Here is a 20544-nt window from a genome sequence, read left to right as displayed (position 1 = left end):
CATGTGGTCAAGCATCTTGGACCATCATGGTGTTGCTAGAACAAGGCAGTAATGATAGTAGGACCTTTCTAATTTCTTACTCTAATCTCCAGTCACCTTGGACAGCCACCTTGCCTTATTCCATCACACTATCCTTCAGAAAGGGCTCATTACCTGCTATGCTCTCTTGCAATAGATGGTGGTATGCTCCTTGGAAGGTTCTATTTTTATTTTTAAATGCTCAATTGGGAATGCTAAACTTTGTTTTGCTAAGTCATTTGTAACTGACACTGAACAAATAGCATATGATCTGAAGTTTATAAATTTGCCTCCTGGCTTCAAAGACTTCTACTCCCAAGAGCTGGAACTCTGGCACCTCACCCAGCCACATGGTTGAAAGGTTGGCCAGCGGAGGGCCAACTTTCCATAAAAAACTTGAGTGCTATAATAGACTCACATTCACAACTGGGACAGCCCTCCCTTTCCTTGTTGACCTGCGTTTCTGCTGCCCTCACCAGGGATTTTAGTCCTCACAGTGACCCCCCTATCAGGAAAGAAGCTAAAGACAAAAGGAGAAAACTGATGGAGACCCTCCCTAAAACACAAAGTCCGTACACACTCCTTCATGGGATCCCTGCATAGCATGTGTCTGCCATTCACTACAGGTCAAGTATCAGGAATGCCACAGCAAATACATCAGAGTCCCGGGAGCAGACATCCTGCATGGAAGAGAACAGAGACCAGGACTGGCAGGTGTGAGAAGAAATGCAAAGCCGGTACTGCGGCTAAGATATGGTTTGAGCGTCCTCTAGGGGCATATGTCAAAAGTTAATCCACTGTGAGAGTGGAAACTTGGTCTATAATGCTTTTAGCAATGGGGACATTGGAAGTGAATGGGATTCTGCAACATCATCGGGGAGCCCACGAGGGAATTCTGGCGGCTTTATGAAAAGAGAGATCAGAGAGACACAGACATATGTGCGCTTCTTGTCATTGACATCTCATGGCCTGCACCAAAATCCCCACCAGACCTTACCTTTTCATCATGCAGAAGCTTCCTGAAAGCCCCATTAGTGACTGTGTTCTCTCTGTGCTCCACTGTGGGACCAATCCTCTATTACCATTCCACTGAGGCCTGAAGAAAAAGAAGAGATAATTTGGCTTCATCCAAGTTTTAAATTTTTCATTTTAAAATTTATATAGTAGTAATAAAAGAAACACCAAGCTATTAATGAGACCATCATTTACTTCCTTAAGTCTTTCCCCAACCCCTGCCAGGCCTATAGTCCCAGGTACCTATGTGGCCGAGGCAGGAGGATCACATTAACTCCTACCAGAGTCACAGATCAATCTAGGTAACTAACTGAGATCTTGTCACAAAATTTGAAAAGAAAAACATTCTAAAAAGTAGGCTAGGAAATAGCTCAGTGGTAGCATGCTTGCAAAGTGTATGGAAGCCCTAGAATCAATTTTCAATAATGCAAAAAAAAATTTGAATTAAATAAAATAAATATCACATGGCAACAGGCTTTATTTGGGGCCACCAACCAGCTCCCAAATCATGACATGGAGACTAGATATTAGTTACAAATGCACTGCCTTATCTTATGCTTGTCTCATTAGCTCGTATAACTTATTTTAACCTGTTTCTCCTCATCTATGCTTTGCCTCGGGACTTTTTACCTTTCTTTCACTGTGTATGTCCTACTCTATGTCTGGCTGGCTGGCCCCAGACATCTCCCTCTGTTTCTCCCTCATTCTCTTCTCTTCTCTCTAACCTAGATCCCTCCTCCTACTTATTCTCTCCGCCTGCCAGTCCCACCTATCCCTCTATGCCTAGCTATTGGCCATTCAACTTTTTATTAGATCAATCAGGGGCCTTAGGCAGGCAAAGCAACACATCTTTACATCATTAAACAAATGCAGCATAGACAAGTACAACACACCTTTACATAAAGTAATATTCTGCAACATAATCAAATGTAATATATCTTTACATAGTTAAAGTAATATTCCACAACAATCACATTTGAAATCAATTCCATATTAATTTATGTGCACATATACAATGTATGTATATATATATATATATATTGTGTATGTATGTACACATATATATGTACATATATACTAGTCCATTATTTTTGGCTGCTTTGTTGTATTCTATTTGTGCATAAAGCATACTTGATTCATCTTGCTCTTATTAAGTGTCTTAGTGGCTTCTAATTCCTTGCTGTCATACACTTTGCCTGACAAAAATCCTAATAAAGGTTTCCATGCAGTGCACAGAGGTTCTCTGGGTTAAATGTGTGTAAGGGGAATTGTTAGTCATCACTGTATGTGCAACTCAGTATCATTAGCACCTCCATGTTGCTTCATCTGTGCATGCATGGTTGTGTTACCAATCCAAATTTATCTGCTCTCTGTTCTCTTCCCAATAATCTCCTAGGCATTTGTCAGGATTGTTGCATCCATTTGGAACAGGATTTTTATTTGTTTGTTTTTGTCTTTTCTGGTGAAGTAGATGGCCATAGCTTTCCCTCTAGTTCACTAGCCATTTCTTCTCAGTCTCCTCTCATGGCTCCTCCTCCTTACTGACCTCCAATGAGGAGGCCCCTGAGATCTGCCCCAGACTTGAAGCCTTTCTTTTCACTATTAATATGCAGATCCTTAGGTGCACTTATACTCCCATGGCTTTACTGTCATATCCATGTTAGTATCCTCAAGTACAAGCACAGCCTTGACCTTCACCTCAAATGCCAAGCTTATGTAGCTGGCTGCTAGCTCAATGCCTCCACTGAAAAACTGGCCCCTGATAGTGCCTATATTTAAAACCTTGTTTTTTCTCCACAATCTATTCATCACTTCTGTTCCCCAATTCTGTAAACCGCAAGGCTGCTTACATTTCCAGTAGTGGATGCTCCAGGCTTTGAGCGTGGCCGATCGCTCTCCCCTTCTCTCCCACACCCGGCATGCCAGCAGCACTGCCCACTCTGTTCAAACCGTGCCATGGTGCCCTTTCCCACTACCTCACCCTCATTTCTCCCCAGAGCTGTAACAGCCATCTCTAACATTCCTCTGCTTCTCTTTTTCCTGTTTTTTTCCAGATTTCCCACATTTACCATAGGATTTCTTTCTTCATGGCTGAATAGCTGTTGTTGATATACTGTACTCTTCCTTCACCTACTGACTTGGATCATGGCTGATTCCACCCCTTGGCTATTGTGAATGTCACAGTAAACTGATGCACACAAATCTCTTTGGTATGTTGACTCTATTTCCTGATTTAAACACACACACACACACACACACACACACACACACATACACACACACACATACACACACACACACACACACACACACACACACACACACACACACGCTGCTCGGGTTCAGGACATGCCAGTCAGAAGAACAGGTAAGAGCCCACTGCTACCCCTTTCCACCCTACCATCTGACCCTGCTGCTGTGGCTCCCCACCCCCACCTTGGGCAGATATCCGCTGCTCAGGTGCAGGCCATGCCAATCAGAAGAACATGTGCAGGCCACACCAGCCTGAAGAACAGATGTAAGCCATGCCAGCCAGAGCAGCAGATAGGCAAACTCAGGCAGAGCCCCACTGCTGGACCATGAAGTCAGATTGAGACTTGCTGCTGGACCAGAGGTCATGCTGGCTGCCAGAAATCCAGACCACAAAGATAAGCAGATGAAAGAGGAAACAGAAACCAAGGAACAAAACCCCCACCCAACAAAGACAAACTCAGAAATCAGCACTTAAACCTATAGTCACCCCAAACCCAGACACCTAGATACTAGCATAAGAACATAACTAACAACAGCCAGGGTAATATGTCACCACCAGAACCCAGCTATCTTACCACAGCAAGCCCTAAACATTTAACATAGCTGAAGCACAAGAAAAAGACCTTAAAGCCAACTCTATGAAGATGATAGAAGTCCTTAAAGACAAATGAATAAATCCCTCAAAGAAAGCCAAGGAAAAACAAACAATTGAAAGAAATAATTAAAACTGTTCAAGACCTGAAAATGGAAATAGAAGCAATAAAGAAAACACTAGCTGAAGGAATTCTGGAAATGGAAAATTTGGTAAGTGAACAGGAACTACAGATGCAAGCATCGCCAACAGAATACAGGAGATGGAGGAGAGAATCTCAGGCACTGAAGACATGATACAGGAGAAAGATTCATCAGTCAAAGAAAATGTTAAATCTAAAACATTTCTAACACAAAACATCCAAGGAATCTGAGACATTATAAAAAGACCAAACATAAGAATAATAGAAATAGAAGAAGGCGAAGAAATCTGGCTCAAAAACCCAGAGAATATATTTAATAAAATCATAGGAGAAATTTTTCCCAATCTAAAAAAAGGACATGCCTATAAAGTACAAGAAGGTTACAGAACACCAGATAGGTTGGACCAGAAAAGAAAGTACCATTGCCACATAACAATCAAAACAGTAAACACACAGAACAAAGAACAAATATTAAAAACTGCAAGTTGAAAAGGTCAAGTAACATAAAAGCAGACCTATTAGAAGTATACCCAAGTTCTCAACAGAGGTTCTAAAAGACACAAGGGTCTGGACAGATATCCTGCAGACTCAAAGAAACCACAGATGCTACCCCAGACTACAAATACTCAACAAAACTTTCAATAAACATAGACGGGAAAATCAAGATATTCCATGATAAAGTCAACTTTAAACAGTGTCTATCCACAACCAGCCCTAAAGAAGGTACTAGAAGAAAAACTCCAACCCAAGATTAACTGTACCCATAAAAACACAGGAAATAGATAATATCACAACAGCAAAACCAAAAGAAGGGAAGCGCACACATACACTATCACAAACAACAACAAAATAACAGGAATTACCACTCATTGGTCATTAATATCTCTTAATATCAATGGACTCAATTCTCCAATAAAAAGGCACAGACTAATAGAATGGATGTGAAAGTTGAATCCATCCTTCCACTACAAGAAACACACCTCTACATCAAAGTAATTCAGAGTAAAGTTTTGGAAAACGATTTTCCAAGCAAATGGATTCAAGAAGCAAGCTGATACAGCCACACGAATATCTAACAAACTAGACTTTAAAAAAAAAAATCAATCAAAAGAGATGGGGAAGGACACTTTATACTCATCAAAAGAAAAAGTCATGGAAAAAAGAAAGCATCTTCAACAAATGATGCTGGCATAACTGGATGTCAATGTGTAGAAGACTGCAAATAGATCCATATCTGTCACCGTGCACAAAAGTTAAGACCAAGTGGATCAAAGACCTCAACATAAATCCAGCTACTCTGAACCTGCTAGAAGAGAAAGTAGGAAGTAGTCTTGAAAGGATTGGCATAGAAGATCACTTCCTAAATATAACACCAGTAGCTCAGACACTGAGAGAAGCAATCAATCAATGGGGCCTCTTGTAACTGAGAAGCTTTTGTAGAGCAAAGGACACGGTCAACAAGGCAAAACAACAGCCTACAGAATGGGAAAAGGTCTTCACCAATCCCACATCTGACAGAGGACTGATATCCAGAATATATAATGAACTCAAGAAATTAGACATCAAAATGTCCAACAGTCCAATTAAGAAATGGGCTATAGAACTAAACAGAGAATTCTCAATAGAGGAAACTCAAATGGGTGAAAGACATTTAAGGAATTGCTCAACATCCCTAATCATCAGCAAAATGCAAATCAAAACGACTCTGAGATACCACCTTACCTCTGTCAGAATGGCTAAGATCAAAAACACTGAAAACAGCTTATGCTGGAGAGGATGTGGAGCTAGGGGAACTCTCCTCCACTGCTGGTGGGAATGCAAGCTTGTACAACCACTTTGGAAATCAATAAGGCACTTTCTTAGAAAATTGGGAATCAATCTCCCCCAAGATCCAGCTATACCACTCTTGGGCATATACCCAAGAAATACTCAATCATACCACAAGAATGATTGTGAAGAATGGATAAATAAATTGTGACACATATACACAATGGAATACTACTCAGCAGAGAAAAACAATGACATCATGAGGTTGGCAGGCAAATGGATGGATCTAGAAAAAATCATCCTGAGTGAGGTAACCCAGACTCAGAAAGACAAATATGGTGTGTACTCACTCATAGGAGGATACTAGATGTGGAACAAGGATGACTGGACTGCTACTCACATCACCAGTGAGGCTACCTGGAAAACAGGACCCCAAGAAAGACACGAGGATCGCCCAATGACAGAGAAATGGCTGAGATCTACATGAACAATCTGGACATGAGTGGGAGCAATGAAGGGTGAGGGTCCAGGGAAAGAGAGCAGGAGATCCCAGCTGGATCAAGAATAGAGAGGGAGAACAAGGAATAAAAGACCATGATAAATGAAGACCACATGAGAAAAGGAAGAAGCAAAATGCTAGAGAGGTCCACAGAAATCCACAAAGATATCCCCACAATAGACTGCTGGCAATGGTCGAGAGACAACCAGAACTGACCTACTCTGGTGATAGGATGGCCAAACATCCTAATTGTCATGCTAGAAACCCCATCCAATGACTGAGGGAACTGGATGCAGAGATCCATGGCCAGGCCCCAGGTGGAGCTCCGGGAGTCCAGTTGGCAAGAAAGAGGAGGGTTTGTATGAGCAAGAATTGTTGAGACCAAGGTTGGAAAAAGCACAGGGACAAATATTCAAATGACAGGAAACACATGAACTATGCACCAATAGCTGAGGAGCCCCCAACTGGATCAGGCCCTCTGGATAAGTAAGACAGTTGATTAGCTTGATCTGCTTTGGAGGCATCCAGACAGTGGGACCAGGTCCTGTCCTCAGTGCATGAGCTGGCTGTTTGGAACCTGGGGCTTATACAGGGATATTTGGCTCAGCCTGGGAGGAGGACTGGACCTGCCTGGACTGAATCTACAAGGTTGAACTCAATCCTCAGGGGAGTCTTTGCCCTGGAGGAGATGGGAATGGGTGGATGGGCTGGGGGGAAGGGAGGCAGGAGCGGGGAGAACAAGGGAATCCGTGGCTAATATGTAAAATTAAATAAATAAATTTTTTTTTAAAAAAGAAAGAAAAAGTCACCGAGATGACATTTCAATTATTAACATCTATGCCCCAAACACAAGGGCACTCACATTTGTAAAAGAAACATTACTAAAGCTTAAACTCACACATTATTAGAGGGAGACTTCAATTCCCACTCTCAACAATTAGCAGGGCATCCAGACAAAATTAAACAGAGAAATAATGGAGATAACAAACTTTATGAACCAAATGGACTTAACAGATATCTACAGAACATTCACCTAAACACAAAAAAATATACCTTCTTCTCAGCACCTCATGGAACTTTCTTCAAAACTGTCACAAAACAAGTCTCAACAGATACAAGAAAATGAAAATAACCTCCCGCATCTTATCAGAGCACCATGGATTAAAGCTGGATTTCAACAACAACAGAAATCCTACAAACTCATGGAAACTGAACAGCTCCCTACTAAATGACTACTGGGTCAAGGCAGAAATAAAGAAAGAAATTAAATTAAAGAAATTAAAATTGAATTCGTAGAACTCAATAAAATGAATGCTCAACATACCCAAATTTATGGAACACAACGGAAATGGTGCTAAGAGGAAAGTTTATAGCACGAAGTACCCACATAATAAAATTGGAGATATCTTGTACTAGCAAATTAATATCACACCTGAAAGCTCTAGAACAAAAATAAGAAAACACACACAAGAGCAATAGATGGCAGGAAATAATCAAACTGAGGGCTGAAATCAATAAAATAGAAAAGAATAGAACAAGAACAATGCAAAGAATCAACTAAACAAAAAGTTGATTCTTTGAGGAAATCAACAAGATAGACAAACTCTTATCCAAATTAACTAAAGACACAGAAAATATTCAAGTTAATGAAATCAGAAACAAAAATAGAAAGATAATAACAGATATTGGGGAAATCCAAAGATTCATTAGGTCATATCTTAAAAACCTGTACTCCACAAAATTGGACATTTTTTCTGATAGATACCATTTACCAAAGTTACATCAAGATCAGATAATCAATTTAAATAGACCTGTAACCCCTAAGGAAACAGAAGCAATCATTAAAAGTTTTACAACAATAACAAAAAGCCCGGGGCCAGAAGGTTTATGATGCAGAATTCTACCAGACATCCAAAGAAGACCTAATTCCAATACTCCTCAAATTATTCCACAAAATAGAAACAGAAGGAACATTGTCAAACTCCTTTTATGAAGCCACAGTCACCCTGATACCCAAACTACACAAAGACTCAACAAACAGAGAGTATTAGAGAGCAATTTCCCCCCATGAATATTGATGTAAAAATACTCAGTAAAATTCCTGAAAACTAAATCCATAAATACAACAAAAACATCATCCACTGTGATCAAGTATGCTTTATTCCAGAGATGCAGGGATGGTTCAACATATGAAAATCTGTCAATGTGATTCACCATATAAAAGAACAAAAAGAAAAAAAAAAAACACGTGTTCATCTCATTAGATGCTGGAAAAGGTTTTAATAAAATTCAACACTCCTTCATGATAAAAGTCTTGGTGAGATCATGGATACAAGGGACATATCTAAACATAATAAAAGCAATATATAGCAAGCTGACAGCCAATATCAAATTGAATCAAGAGAAGCTCAAAGCAAATAAACTAAAATCAGAAACAAGACAAGATTGTCCACTCTCTCCATATCTATTCAATACAGTACTTGAAGTTCTAGCTAGCTCAATAGACAACCAAAGGATATCAAGGGGATACAAACTGGAAAGGAAAAAGTCAAAGTATTCTATTTGCAGATGATATGATAGTATACATAAAAGATACCAAAAATCCTACCAGGAAATTTCTGATAAACACCATCAGAGAAGTGGCTGGATACAAGATTACCTTAAAAATAACTGATAGCCCTCCTATACACAAATGACAAATGGACTGAGAAAAAAATCAGGGAAACAACTCCCTTCACAATAGCCACAAATAGTATAAAATATCTTTGTCTAACTCTAACCAAGCAAGTGAAAGGCTTGTATGATAATAACTTCAATTCTTTAAAGAAAGAAATTGAAGAAGATATCAGAAGATGAAAAGATCTCCCATGCTCATAGATCAGTAGGATTAACATAATAAAAAAATGGCCATCTTACCTAAATCAATCTACAGATTCAAAGCAGTCCACATCAAAATTCTAATACAGTTATTTACAAACCTTGAAAGAGCAATACTCAACTCATGTGGAAAAACAAAAATCCCAGGATAGCCAAAACAATCCTTTATAATAAAATAACTTACAGAGGTATCACCATCCCTGTACTACAAACTGTACATCAAACTGTACTACAGAGCTATAATAATAGAAACTGCATGGTATTGGCATAAAAACAGAGAAGTTGATTAATGGAATCAAATTAAAGACCCAGAGATAAATCCACACACCTATGGACACCTGATTTTTGATAAATAAGCCAGAAATATACAATGGAAAAAAGAAAGCATCTTCAACAAATGGTGCTGGTCTAACCAGATGTCAGCATATAGAAGAAAGTAAATTGATCTATATTTATCACACTGCACAAAACTCAAGTCTAAGTGAATCAAAGACTTCAACATAAAACCAGACACACTGAACCTGATAGAAAATAAAGCAGACAATAGCCTTGAATGTATTGCCATAGGAAACAACTTCCTGGACAGAACACAGATAATGCAGGTACTAAAATCAACAATTAATAGATGGGACCACATGAAACTAAAAATTTTATGTAAGGCAAAGGACACAGTCAATAGAACAAAACCACGGAGCCTACAGAATGGCAAAAGATCTTTACCAACCCCACATCTGACAGAGGGCTTGTGATGGTTTAAATGTAATTGGCCCCCATAACGTCATAGGGAGTGGCACTATTAGGAGGTGTGACTTCGTTGGAGTGGGTATGGCCTTGTTAGAGGAAGTGTGTCACTGTGGGGACAGGCTTTGAGGTTTCCTATGTTCAGGATACTGCCCAGTGTCTCAGTCCATTTCCTGTCACCTGCAGCTACTACTCCAACACTGTATCTGCCTGGATACTGCTATGCTCCCCATCGTGATGATAATAGACTAAACTTCTAAAACTCTAAGTGAGCTGCCCCAATTAAATGTTTTCTCTATAAGAGTAGCTGTGATCATGTTGTCTCTTCACAGCAATAGAAACAATAGAAACCCTAACTAAGACAGGGCTAATATATAAAATATATAAAGAACTCGAGAAACTAAATATAAACAAACTAAATAATTCAATTTAAAAATGGGGTACAGATCTAAACAGAGAATTTTCAACAGAGGGATCTCAAATGATCAATAAACTCTTAAAGAAAAGTTCAACATCCTTAGCCATCAGAGAAACACAAATCAAAATGATTTTGAGATTTCATCTGACACTTGTCAAAATGGCTAAGATCAAAAATACACGTGACAGCACATTCTGGTGAGGATATGGAGCAAGGGGAACACTCTTTCATTGCTAGAGGGAGTGCAAACTTATACAGACACTTTGGAAATCAATGTGGTAGTTTCTCAGAAAATTGGGAATTAGTCTACCTCAAGACCCAAATATACCACTCCTGGACATATACACAAAGGACACTTGCTCAACTGTGTTCACAGCAGCTTTATTTGTAATAAGCAGAAACTAGAAACAATCTAGATGCCCCTCAACCAAAGAATGGATTTTAAAAAATGTGGTGGCCAGGTGGCAGTGGTGCATGCCTTTAATCCCAGCACTCTGGAAGCAGAGCCAGGTGAATCTCTGTGAATTTGAGGTCAGCCTGATCTACAGAGCAAGATCCAGGCCAGGCACCAAAACTACATGGAGAACCCCTGTCTTGAAAAAGAAAGAAAGAAAGAAAGAAAGAAAGAAAGAAAGAAAGAAAGAAAGAAAGAAAGAAAGAAAGAAAGAAAGAAAGAAAGAAAGGAGGGAGGGAGGAAGGAGGGAGGGAGGGAGGGAGGGAGGGAGGGAGGGAGGGAGGGAGGGAGGGAGGGAGGGAAGTGTGGTACATTTACACAATGGAGTATGACTCAGCTGTTAATAACAATGGCATCATGAAATTTTCTGGCTCATGCACCAGGGACTGGTCCTAATCCCACTCCCTGCCTGGGGGCCCCCTAAACAGTTCAAGCTAAACAGCTGTCTCACCTATTCAGAGGGCCTAGTCCAGTCCCATGGGGCCTCCTCAGTTATTCGTCCACAGTTGACACGTTTCCACTAGTTTGATCTGCCTCAACTGAATGTACCAGGCTCTGCTGACTCCCCATGGGAGACCTAGCCTTGGAGGAGGTGGGAATGGGGGGTGGATTGGGGGGAAGACTGGGGGGCAGGAGAGGAAGGAGAGGGGAATCTGTGGTTGGTATGTAAAATGAATAGAAAATCTCTTCATAATAATAAAGAAAGAAAGAAATTTGCTGACAAATGAATGGAACTATAAAAGATCATCATGGTGAGGTAGCCCAGACCCCGAAAGACAAATATGTTATGTAGTCACTTACAAGTAGATATTAGCTATAAAGTAAAGGATAACCATGCTAGATTGATGGACCCAGAGAGGCTAAGTAACAAGGAGGGCTCAAGATGGAACACATGAATCTCCCTGTGAAGGGGAAACAGAACAGATATGGTCAGTGGATGGGGGAGGGGATCTGGATTGGGGAGTAGGCATGGGAACAGGAGGGATCAGGTGAAGAGAGAATGGAGGGAAAGAGTACTGGGAGAAACAAATGGAATCTGGGGGCTTCTCTGGGATGAATTAGAAACTGAGAGCAATGGAAACTCCCAGGAATCTGGAGGTGACCTTAGCTATGATTCCTAGCAATGGGAGATAAGGAGCCTGAACTGACCATCTCCTGTAACCAGGTAAGACTTCCAGTGGAGGGATTGGGACACCAGCCCAGCCACAAACCTTTTGACCTACAATTTGTCTTGCCTACAAAATGTGCTGGGGTAATGAAGGCACAGAAATTGTGGTAGTAATCAACCAACAACTGAGGGCCCCAGAGGCAGGATACTCTAGAGACCTAGGAGAGAACCAAATACAACTGGGGGGGGGAGGTCAATGAAATGATCCCTAATGACATTCTGCTATACTCATAGATTGGTGCCTAGGCCATGTCTCATTAGTGAGGCTTTGCCAAGCAATTGATGAAACAGATGCAGAGACCCACATCTAAACATTAAGCTGAACTCAGGAATCCTGTGGAAGAGAGGGAAGAAGAATTGTACAAGCTAGTGGGGTCAAGGGCACCATAAGAAAACCCACAGAACCAACTAATCAGGGCTCACAGGGGCTCACAGAGACTGAACTGACAACCAGGGAGCCTACATGGGTCTGATCTAGGCCCTCTGAATGTGTGTTAAAGTTGTGTAACTTGGTCTTCCTGTGAGACTCCTAACAGTATGAGCAAAGATTGACTCTGTTGCCTCCTAAAGGACCCATTCCTCCTATTGGATTGCCTCATTCAGCCTTAATAGAAGAGGAGGTGCCGTGACTGGCTGATATCCATGGGAAGCCCACCCATTTCTGAAGAAAAACAGAGGAGGAAGAGTGGATGGTGGGGGGGCAGGTGGGACAAAGAGAGGAGAGGAAACTTTGGTTGGGATACAAAAACTAAAAAAAAAAAAATTTAAATGGCATCATCAAATTTGTAGGCAAATAGATGGAACTAGAAAAAAATGATCTTGAGTGAGGTAACCCAAACCCAGAAAGACAAACATGGTATGTGTTCACTTATAAGTGGATACTATCTGTAAAGTAAAGGATAATCATGCTATAATCCACAGAGAGGCTAAGTAACAAGGAGGGCTTATGGTGGGGCAGGCACATGGATTTCCCTGGGAAGGGAAAATAGAATAGATTTTAAGGATGAACTGGAGGTGGGTAGGGATGGAAACAGGAAGGATCAAGTGCTGGGGATGGAAGGAGGGAGAGACAACTGGAATTAGGGAGGATCTTTAGAGGCAAGGTAGAAACTTAGTGCAATGGAAACTTCCTGCAATCTATGAGGGTGATCCTAGAGAAGACTACTAGTAATGTGGATTATGGAGCCTGAACTAGCCATCCTCTGTAACCAGGCAAGGCTTCCAGTGGAGGAACTGAGACACCAACCTAGCTACAAAACCTTTGACCTACAATTTGTCCTGCCTGCAAAATATGCTGTGGTAATGGCAGCTCAGAACTTATGGGAGTGGCCAACCGAGGACTGGTCCAACTTGAGACCCATACTTTGAGAGGTAGCACATGCCTAATGCTCCCTGTTGGATCAGGAACCAGAAGCTGGATAGCCCAGAGACCTAGGATAGAAAAAAACATGGTCAGGAAAAAAATGTCAATGGAATGGTTCCTAATGATATTCTGCTATACTCGTACACTGGAGCCTAGCATAATCATCATCAGAGAGGGGCTGCATCCAACAGCTGATTGCAGCAGATACAAAGTCCCACAGACAAATACTAGGTGGAGCTTGGAGAATCCCACAGAACACAGGGAGAAAAGATTGAAGGAGCCAGAGGGGTCAAGGATACCATAAAAACATGCACACAGAATCAAAAAACCTGGGCTCATAGGGGCTCCCAGAGTCTGAAGAGACAATCAAGCAGCCTGTATGGGTCTGACCTAGGTCCTCTGTATATGTACTATGGTTGTGTAGCTTGGTGTTCTTATGAGGCTCCTAATAATGGGAGTAGGGGCTGTCTTTGACTCTTTTGCCTGCTTTTGGAACCCTTTTCCTCCTACCGGGTTGCCTCATCCAACCTTGATGTGAGGGTATGTGCATAGTCTTATTGTAACTTGTTATGACATGTTTAGTTGATATCCTTGGGAGGCTTGCTCTTTCTGAAGGGAAACAGAGGAGGAGTGGATCTGAGGGAGAGAAGGTGGGGTGCTGGGAGGAGAGGAGCGAGGAGAAATTTCCACCAAGATATAATAAATGAGAAAAGAATAAATTTTATAAAACATAAATGAGATAACTAGATGGTATGGATGTTCTACGTTCAGTGTTTTGAAGAACCACTATACTGTATTCCACATTGATATACTAAACTTATATTCCTGACAGTATATAAAGGCTCTTTTTTTCCCTCTAAATTCTCACTAACATATTTTTTTTAATATAGTATCATTCTGATGTAAGGTAGAGTCTCTTCATGTTCTTAATTTTACTGATGTCTAAACATTTTTTCATAAAGTTAATGGATATTTATTGTTATTCAGATTTTCACATCCTTTGAACAATTTGTTTTCTTAAGTTTTGAGGACTTGTTGTTTCTTTGTATTTTGATTGTTTGTTTGCTTGTTTTTAGTGCTTTATGTAGTATAATCCTCTATGAGATTGATAGAGGGCAAAGACTGCTTCATTCCATAGTTCAACTCTTCATCCTATCTGATTTGCTGGGCAGAACCTTTGGATATAATTCTATTGTCAATTCTTGTTTGTTTCATCTACTTTTTAAGTCTTATCCAGGAAATCCATCTGTATCAATATTCTGAAATGTTTCCCCAAATACACATGACTATAATCACACTTCTCCAGGGCATGTTATAGTTAAACTTTTAAAAATGCAGGACAAAGAGGGCAGATTACACTCTGCAAGAGGGAAGTGTCACACAACATTTAGAGACAAACACATTAGACAAATAGCAGATATCTCAGAATAAACTGAATGCCAAAGAGCCTTTCTGGGCCTGAAAAATAATAACAACCTACCAAGATTATACCCAATAAAGCTGTCCTTCACAAGCAAAGGAGAAGTAAAGACCTTCCATTACAGGGAAATATTAAGAGAATCCACCATCATTAGACCAGAATTCCAAAAGATGATTTAGGGAATTCTGCACCCAGAAAAATAATTTATTAAATATTATCATTAATAATGTGAGCTTAATGAAATCCCACTAGAACAAAAGACAAAACCAATGGGGAATACAAAATAAGAATTTCCAATACAGTAAACCATCAAATTTATAAAATAAAAGGAAGAAATATGTAAAAATACTTTGAACTACTTGTATAAAATTGAAATAAAACATAATAAATATATATGCCCCAAGTGCAAGAGCAGTACGCAATTTTATAAAAGCAAACACTACTATATAAAGAAGAGATATGGATCCCCTTTATTAAAGGTGACTTTAATAACAAAAAATGACTTTACAAAACTAGAAAATAAATTAACATGAGCACACAAAAGATTTCAAGCCCGCCGATTCTCAAGAAGATGTGTCAAAAGTAGACACTGGATAAAGGACAGCTTCAGTAAGTGCTGATGGGAAGACTGGGTATCCACATGAAGGAAACTCGAACTTGCCCTTCTCTCAGCATAAAAACCATGGGCAGGAGACTTCAAGGTCTACAGCTCAATTTGAAACTATTAGATGGGGCTCTTGTTTTGTTTTACAGATATCCCCATAAGGTTGTAATAGAGAAGAGCAAACAGTGGTCTTCTCGGGGCAGTGGTGGAGACAGGCACTCTCTGCTGGCCCTGGCCCTCCAGGAGACCTGATCATCCATACCTGCTCCCAGCAGCCATGGCTGCTCTCTGTCTGTCTCCTCACATTGGGACCCAAAAACTTCTTAATCCTGCCTCCAAATGGCTTCTCATAATACATGTTTTAAGTGCTGGTTGATGGTGGCAATGAATCTCATCACCTGTGTGGCTTTCCCATGGCATGTTCAGGGATAAGGGGTAGGGCCCTGGTGCACATGCTCACCAAATATCCTGTGCAGGTGAGTGTAGATTTATTTAGTCTTTTTCTGCACATTTTAAAATGACAACCACATAGCACAGTATTCGGCTGAGAAAAAAAAAAGCAATATATGTTTAATAAAATTAGAAGAACTGTGGATATGAAGCAGCAAACTCTCACATACATAAGCCATATTGTCACATCACTCAACTATTGACAAAACCAGGCTGTACTGACCAGCAGCCTGATGCTGAAAGCAGGAATCAATGCTGATACCAACTAAGACTCCTTACATTGCTAAAGCTGTACTGGGAAGTCCAAGCAGGTTATAAAAGTGAGATTCTAGCAAGTTAATGTAGGCGGAGAAGATATTTAGGCAAAGAGTCCTTTCTTCCAAAGTGTGAGTGAGAATTAGGCAAAGAAAAGGAAAGCTGGGTCTGCTGAAATCTCTCTCTCTCTCTCTCCCCCTCTGCATTAGCTGAAAGCATCTGAGCTTCTCCCCTTCTGCAAGAGAATAAAGTGTTAATAAAAAGAAATTTGTCTTATGGTCCTACACACACACACACACACACACACACACACACACACACACACTGCTGGCATTTCCTGCAATGTTAATAGAGGAGAGGTGATTGCTAAATGCTCAACACAGGACTACTTAAGACAATCCAACTCTCCCTTCTCCCAAGAGCTCCTGCAAAGGTTTTTCTGCAAAAGGACCATCCCATTGTAGTAAAAATGAGCATGTGGTTATTATGCACGGAGATTTGTATTCTCCTGCAGTTATCTGGCATCAAACGCATTCTCCAAGAGTGGTGAGAGTCTTCAGTTGCAGAGAATCACAGAAGAATTCTTCTGCCTGGAAACCCGGCTGCTTTGATCTATCTGCTTTCCATTTCGCTGCCCATCTTTCTGCTGGCATGTGATGCTGGGTGATGGTAGGCAAGGACCGCAGGCAGGAAAAATGCAATGTTGTAGGAAGCAAATGATCACTTCGAGACTTCACTGTTTAATATTGCAAAAGCCTGTGGAGGGAAGGTGCTTGAGAAAAGCCAGTGGGCAAGCTGCAGTCCACATTCAAGGCAGTTCCTGTGCTCTGTCTGCATTTCCCAGCTTCCTTTAGGGGGAAAGAACTATCCCTTCAATGCCTCCCCACACAAAGTCTGAAATACCTAGCAAAGTGACTCCCAGTGGGGCAGATCGAGATGGTTCCTACAATCAGAACAAATTGCTTTAATATCTTCAATTGCTGGAGTTTTCTTTTTCTTTTGTTCTACTTGCTTAGTCCTGTTTGTGAACAAAATTTTATATCTGGGGAGTCCCCTTCCTCTTCTTCACACTTTTGTAGGGGACCTAATAAAGGATGGAGGAGGCTTTCTCCACAGAAGGGCAAATGCACGTGCAGAGATAAGTAGAGCAAAACCTAGATACAGACCACACATTAAACCTTCTTATCCCACGTTTTCCACAGTGCCTCCCTGTCCCTCAGTTTGATACCTTTTGACACACTGTCACAGGAGCCAGTGCATGTGATAGTAAATGTAAACACACTCCCAGAGTTACTAATGTGACCAAAGTTAAGACACGCAGCAGCCTGGAAGCAGCAGTCTGGAAGCCAGAGGGAGCACGAGCCTTGACTGTTTCCTTACCTGCTCTGCACCTTGGAGAGGTTGCTTTACCTCTTTGATGGTCAGTCCTGGTTTGAACTCAATTAGTCTGAGAAACGCCTAGGATAGGAGTAAGGCACACCTACCTTGTTTGAGAGGTCATTCCCAAGGAGGATTCAGTGAAGGGAGACTGGGATTAGCTGTCTTAAAAGGGTAGGTTGCAGAAAGCCAGCCTGTAGGGGCACCTGTCTCTCTCTGCTTCCTGGTGGCTGTAGACTGAGCTGTTATGCTCTGCCCTCTCCACCAGGATGGGATGCCACCTCTGAAACCACAGATCAAAATAACTTCCCCCAGCTTTAAGTTGTTTCTCTCAAATATTTGATCATAACAACAACAGAATGACCAACACATCCTCATCTTTCCCAGCCAGGAAAGGAAAGAAGACAAAATATTTTATAGGGTCAGTGCTGCTCGACACTCCTGATGTCCCAGTACACTCTGCATAAAATTTAGCAATCATTAGCTAAGTTTTAAGTAGTTTAAACCACTAGCCCTTTACTATTTAGCTATTTCAACTTTCCCAAACAGGTGAGCATGTGCATGATCTCGAAGTCCTCCCGAACTGCCAGGAACTGACTCCACAGGAAGACTTGCAATGCCTTAAGTAGCCCTTTCCCATGTGGGACAGATCTGTGAGTAAGAACCTTGGCCCTGTGTCAGAGGAACTCTACCCTTGACCACTGCACTGCTATTCCTAGTTTGCTGTTTGAAGTAGACAGAATCAGTCTCTTTGTTTCTATCATAAGAAGTGTACAGAACACAGAAACATGGTTCTGTTCCTTTCCATGTATCCCCAGCACTGTGCATATTACCTGGCTCAGGCTTTAAATACTTGTCAGCAGTGATGAGATAACTTCATTGACTTAAAGTCAATTTGCTCCTATCTCATTATAGATACTCTATCATCATATATTACTCAGGATGTTTATCTAAGAGGTCCTTCAGGATCTAGAAAGATGGCTTGGTGGTTAAGTCTTCTAGATGACCTGGGTTTGACTCCCAGCACCCATATGGTGACTCACAACTGTCTGTGACTCCAGTTCCACAGGATCTGATGCCTTCTTTTAGCCTCTATGGGCACCAGGCACACACACACAGTGCACAGACATACATGCCTGTAAAAACATCATGCACACAAAATAAAATTAAGTTTAAATTTAAATACTTTAAGTGGTCCTTCAGTTTTAGCACAATATCCCAGGGTCATTTTCACAGACCAAATGGGGGGAAAATCATCCCCCACCTCCTTCTCTTTGCCCTCTTTACTCAACTCATTCAGAAAAAAAAAATGAATCCTCCACACTTGTTCCTAGAAAACTCTTGGAGATTCCAAAGTATGGATTATATTTAGTTAGTACACATCCCAACACACTCAGCTGTTGACTAATGATTACATTTTCCCTTTAGGGAGAAAACATGCTAGTTCTGTCTAAATCTGTCCTGCTACTAATTTCAGCCCACACCAACCATGGAATCTTTATTTTGTTCCCCGTGTTGGATACTAAGCTTCTGTTCTCATTTCCAATCGACCTAATCATTCTCCAAAATTAATTTTTTTTTAAAAAAGGGATTTTTTTCTGAATTAATATTGCTAACTGTACAACCTGTAATGGTTGCTATTTTCACTCCTTCTCCCTTCACTAGGTGGGTAATGTCTTTCTCTGCCCCCTTTCCATCTACACAATTACAGGGGGGAAAAGCGGCCAGAGAAATCCACCCCCCTTCAGATGGCCATCACTAGGAAGTATGGGTAACTGAAGGAAAAGAGAATGTTTCCTTAAATAAGGCTTCTCTAGCATCCTATGCCTCTGCAGGCAAGTCAGCTCCAATGGGTTCTGGCTGTTTTAATACCAGGAAAACGGCTGACATACCAAATTTTAACAGTCCTTGGGAGAGCCTAGGGAGTCCAGTGCACCTAGTATCCTCTAAACCCATCATGCAACAGGACAAGAGGGGAGTGTATTCCTAAGTAGGCTTTCACAAGACAAAATGGGTAGAGAAAAACTAGGCACATTTTTCCCACTATTGATTTTTTTTTTTTAAGACTTGTCCTTCTACAACTTTCAGGCCACTAATTCTTTGTGCAGTGAGTGCTGTTTCTTGAGAAGTCAAACAAAAATCTACAAATATCTCCAAGTTCAAACCACCAACCAACAGGAGATTGGAAGACAGGCTATCTCCAGGATATGGGCTGAGTGAATGAGGAACATAAGATCTAGACATTCTGGTCATTCACAGGTGAAGAGTCAAGAAACACTTAGCAGGGTGGCTGTGGAAACCTGAGAGCCCACATGGCTTCCTCAGCATCTACATTGTGCCACAGCCAGGGTGTCCCTCACCCTTTGGACTTCTCCTGCTTTGGACCTGTTTTCATAGAACATGAAGGGGGCATTGGGGTGAGATCCAGGAGCCTTTATGGGAGACAAAGAAAATTCAAGTAATGCTTTCAACGCTTCTTCTCAGAGAGAATGGGGACACTGAGAGAACAAGGGAGTTCAGATGTGTGAACAGTCCATGGGTTGGATCAGATATGAAGCTGCATGTTGATGCTGGTGATAACTGCGCATGAGTAAATGCAAAGTTTATCTGGTGAGAACTGAAAGACATTTTTGGCAAGACAAAACTGGAGAGAGAAAGGGGGTTTAAAGTTGTACAAATGAAAATTTTCCATATGTGAAATGTTAGCCACAGAGTGTAACCGAAGACATAGCAACACATACGCATGGTTGTGGATTTATAACAAGCACTAAGGTGCCTTGGAGAACTCATAAAAATCCCACTTTGCATACCTACTCCAATTCAGATTCTGGGCTACAGGTAGAGTCACATAAGCAACCCAACTGTTTTCAGCCAAGTAAGGGGCCCTCTAGGCAGTCAAGGATTGAGTCCAGCCCTTACAATGATGAAGACAATGGGTTTGACATTTCAGATGGGTGACTGGATCTCTGTGCCTCGTTTTTGTCACCTGAAAAAATAGAAATCATAATTCCCTTTCATACACTTGTTTCAAGGAATAATTTATGATATGTGCATGAAGCACATGAGGCATACACATTAAAAAAACAGCAAGCAAATGTTTTAAAATAATGAAATAAACTTTTGCTTTCTTCC

The sequence above is a fragment of the Peromyscus leucopus genome, chromosome 3 (assembly GCF_004664715.2).
Source record: "Peromyscus leucopus breed LL Stock chromosome 3, UCI_PerLeu_2.1, whole genome shotgun sequence".
Lineage (NCBI taxonomy): Eukaryota > Metazoa > Chordata > Mammalia > Rodentia > Cricetidae > Peromyscus > Peromyscus leucopus.
Note: the sequence above shows the minus strand (reverse complement) of the source record.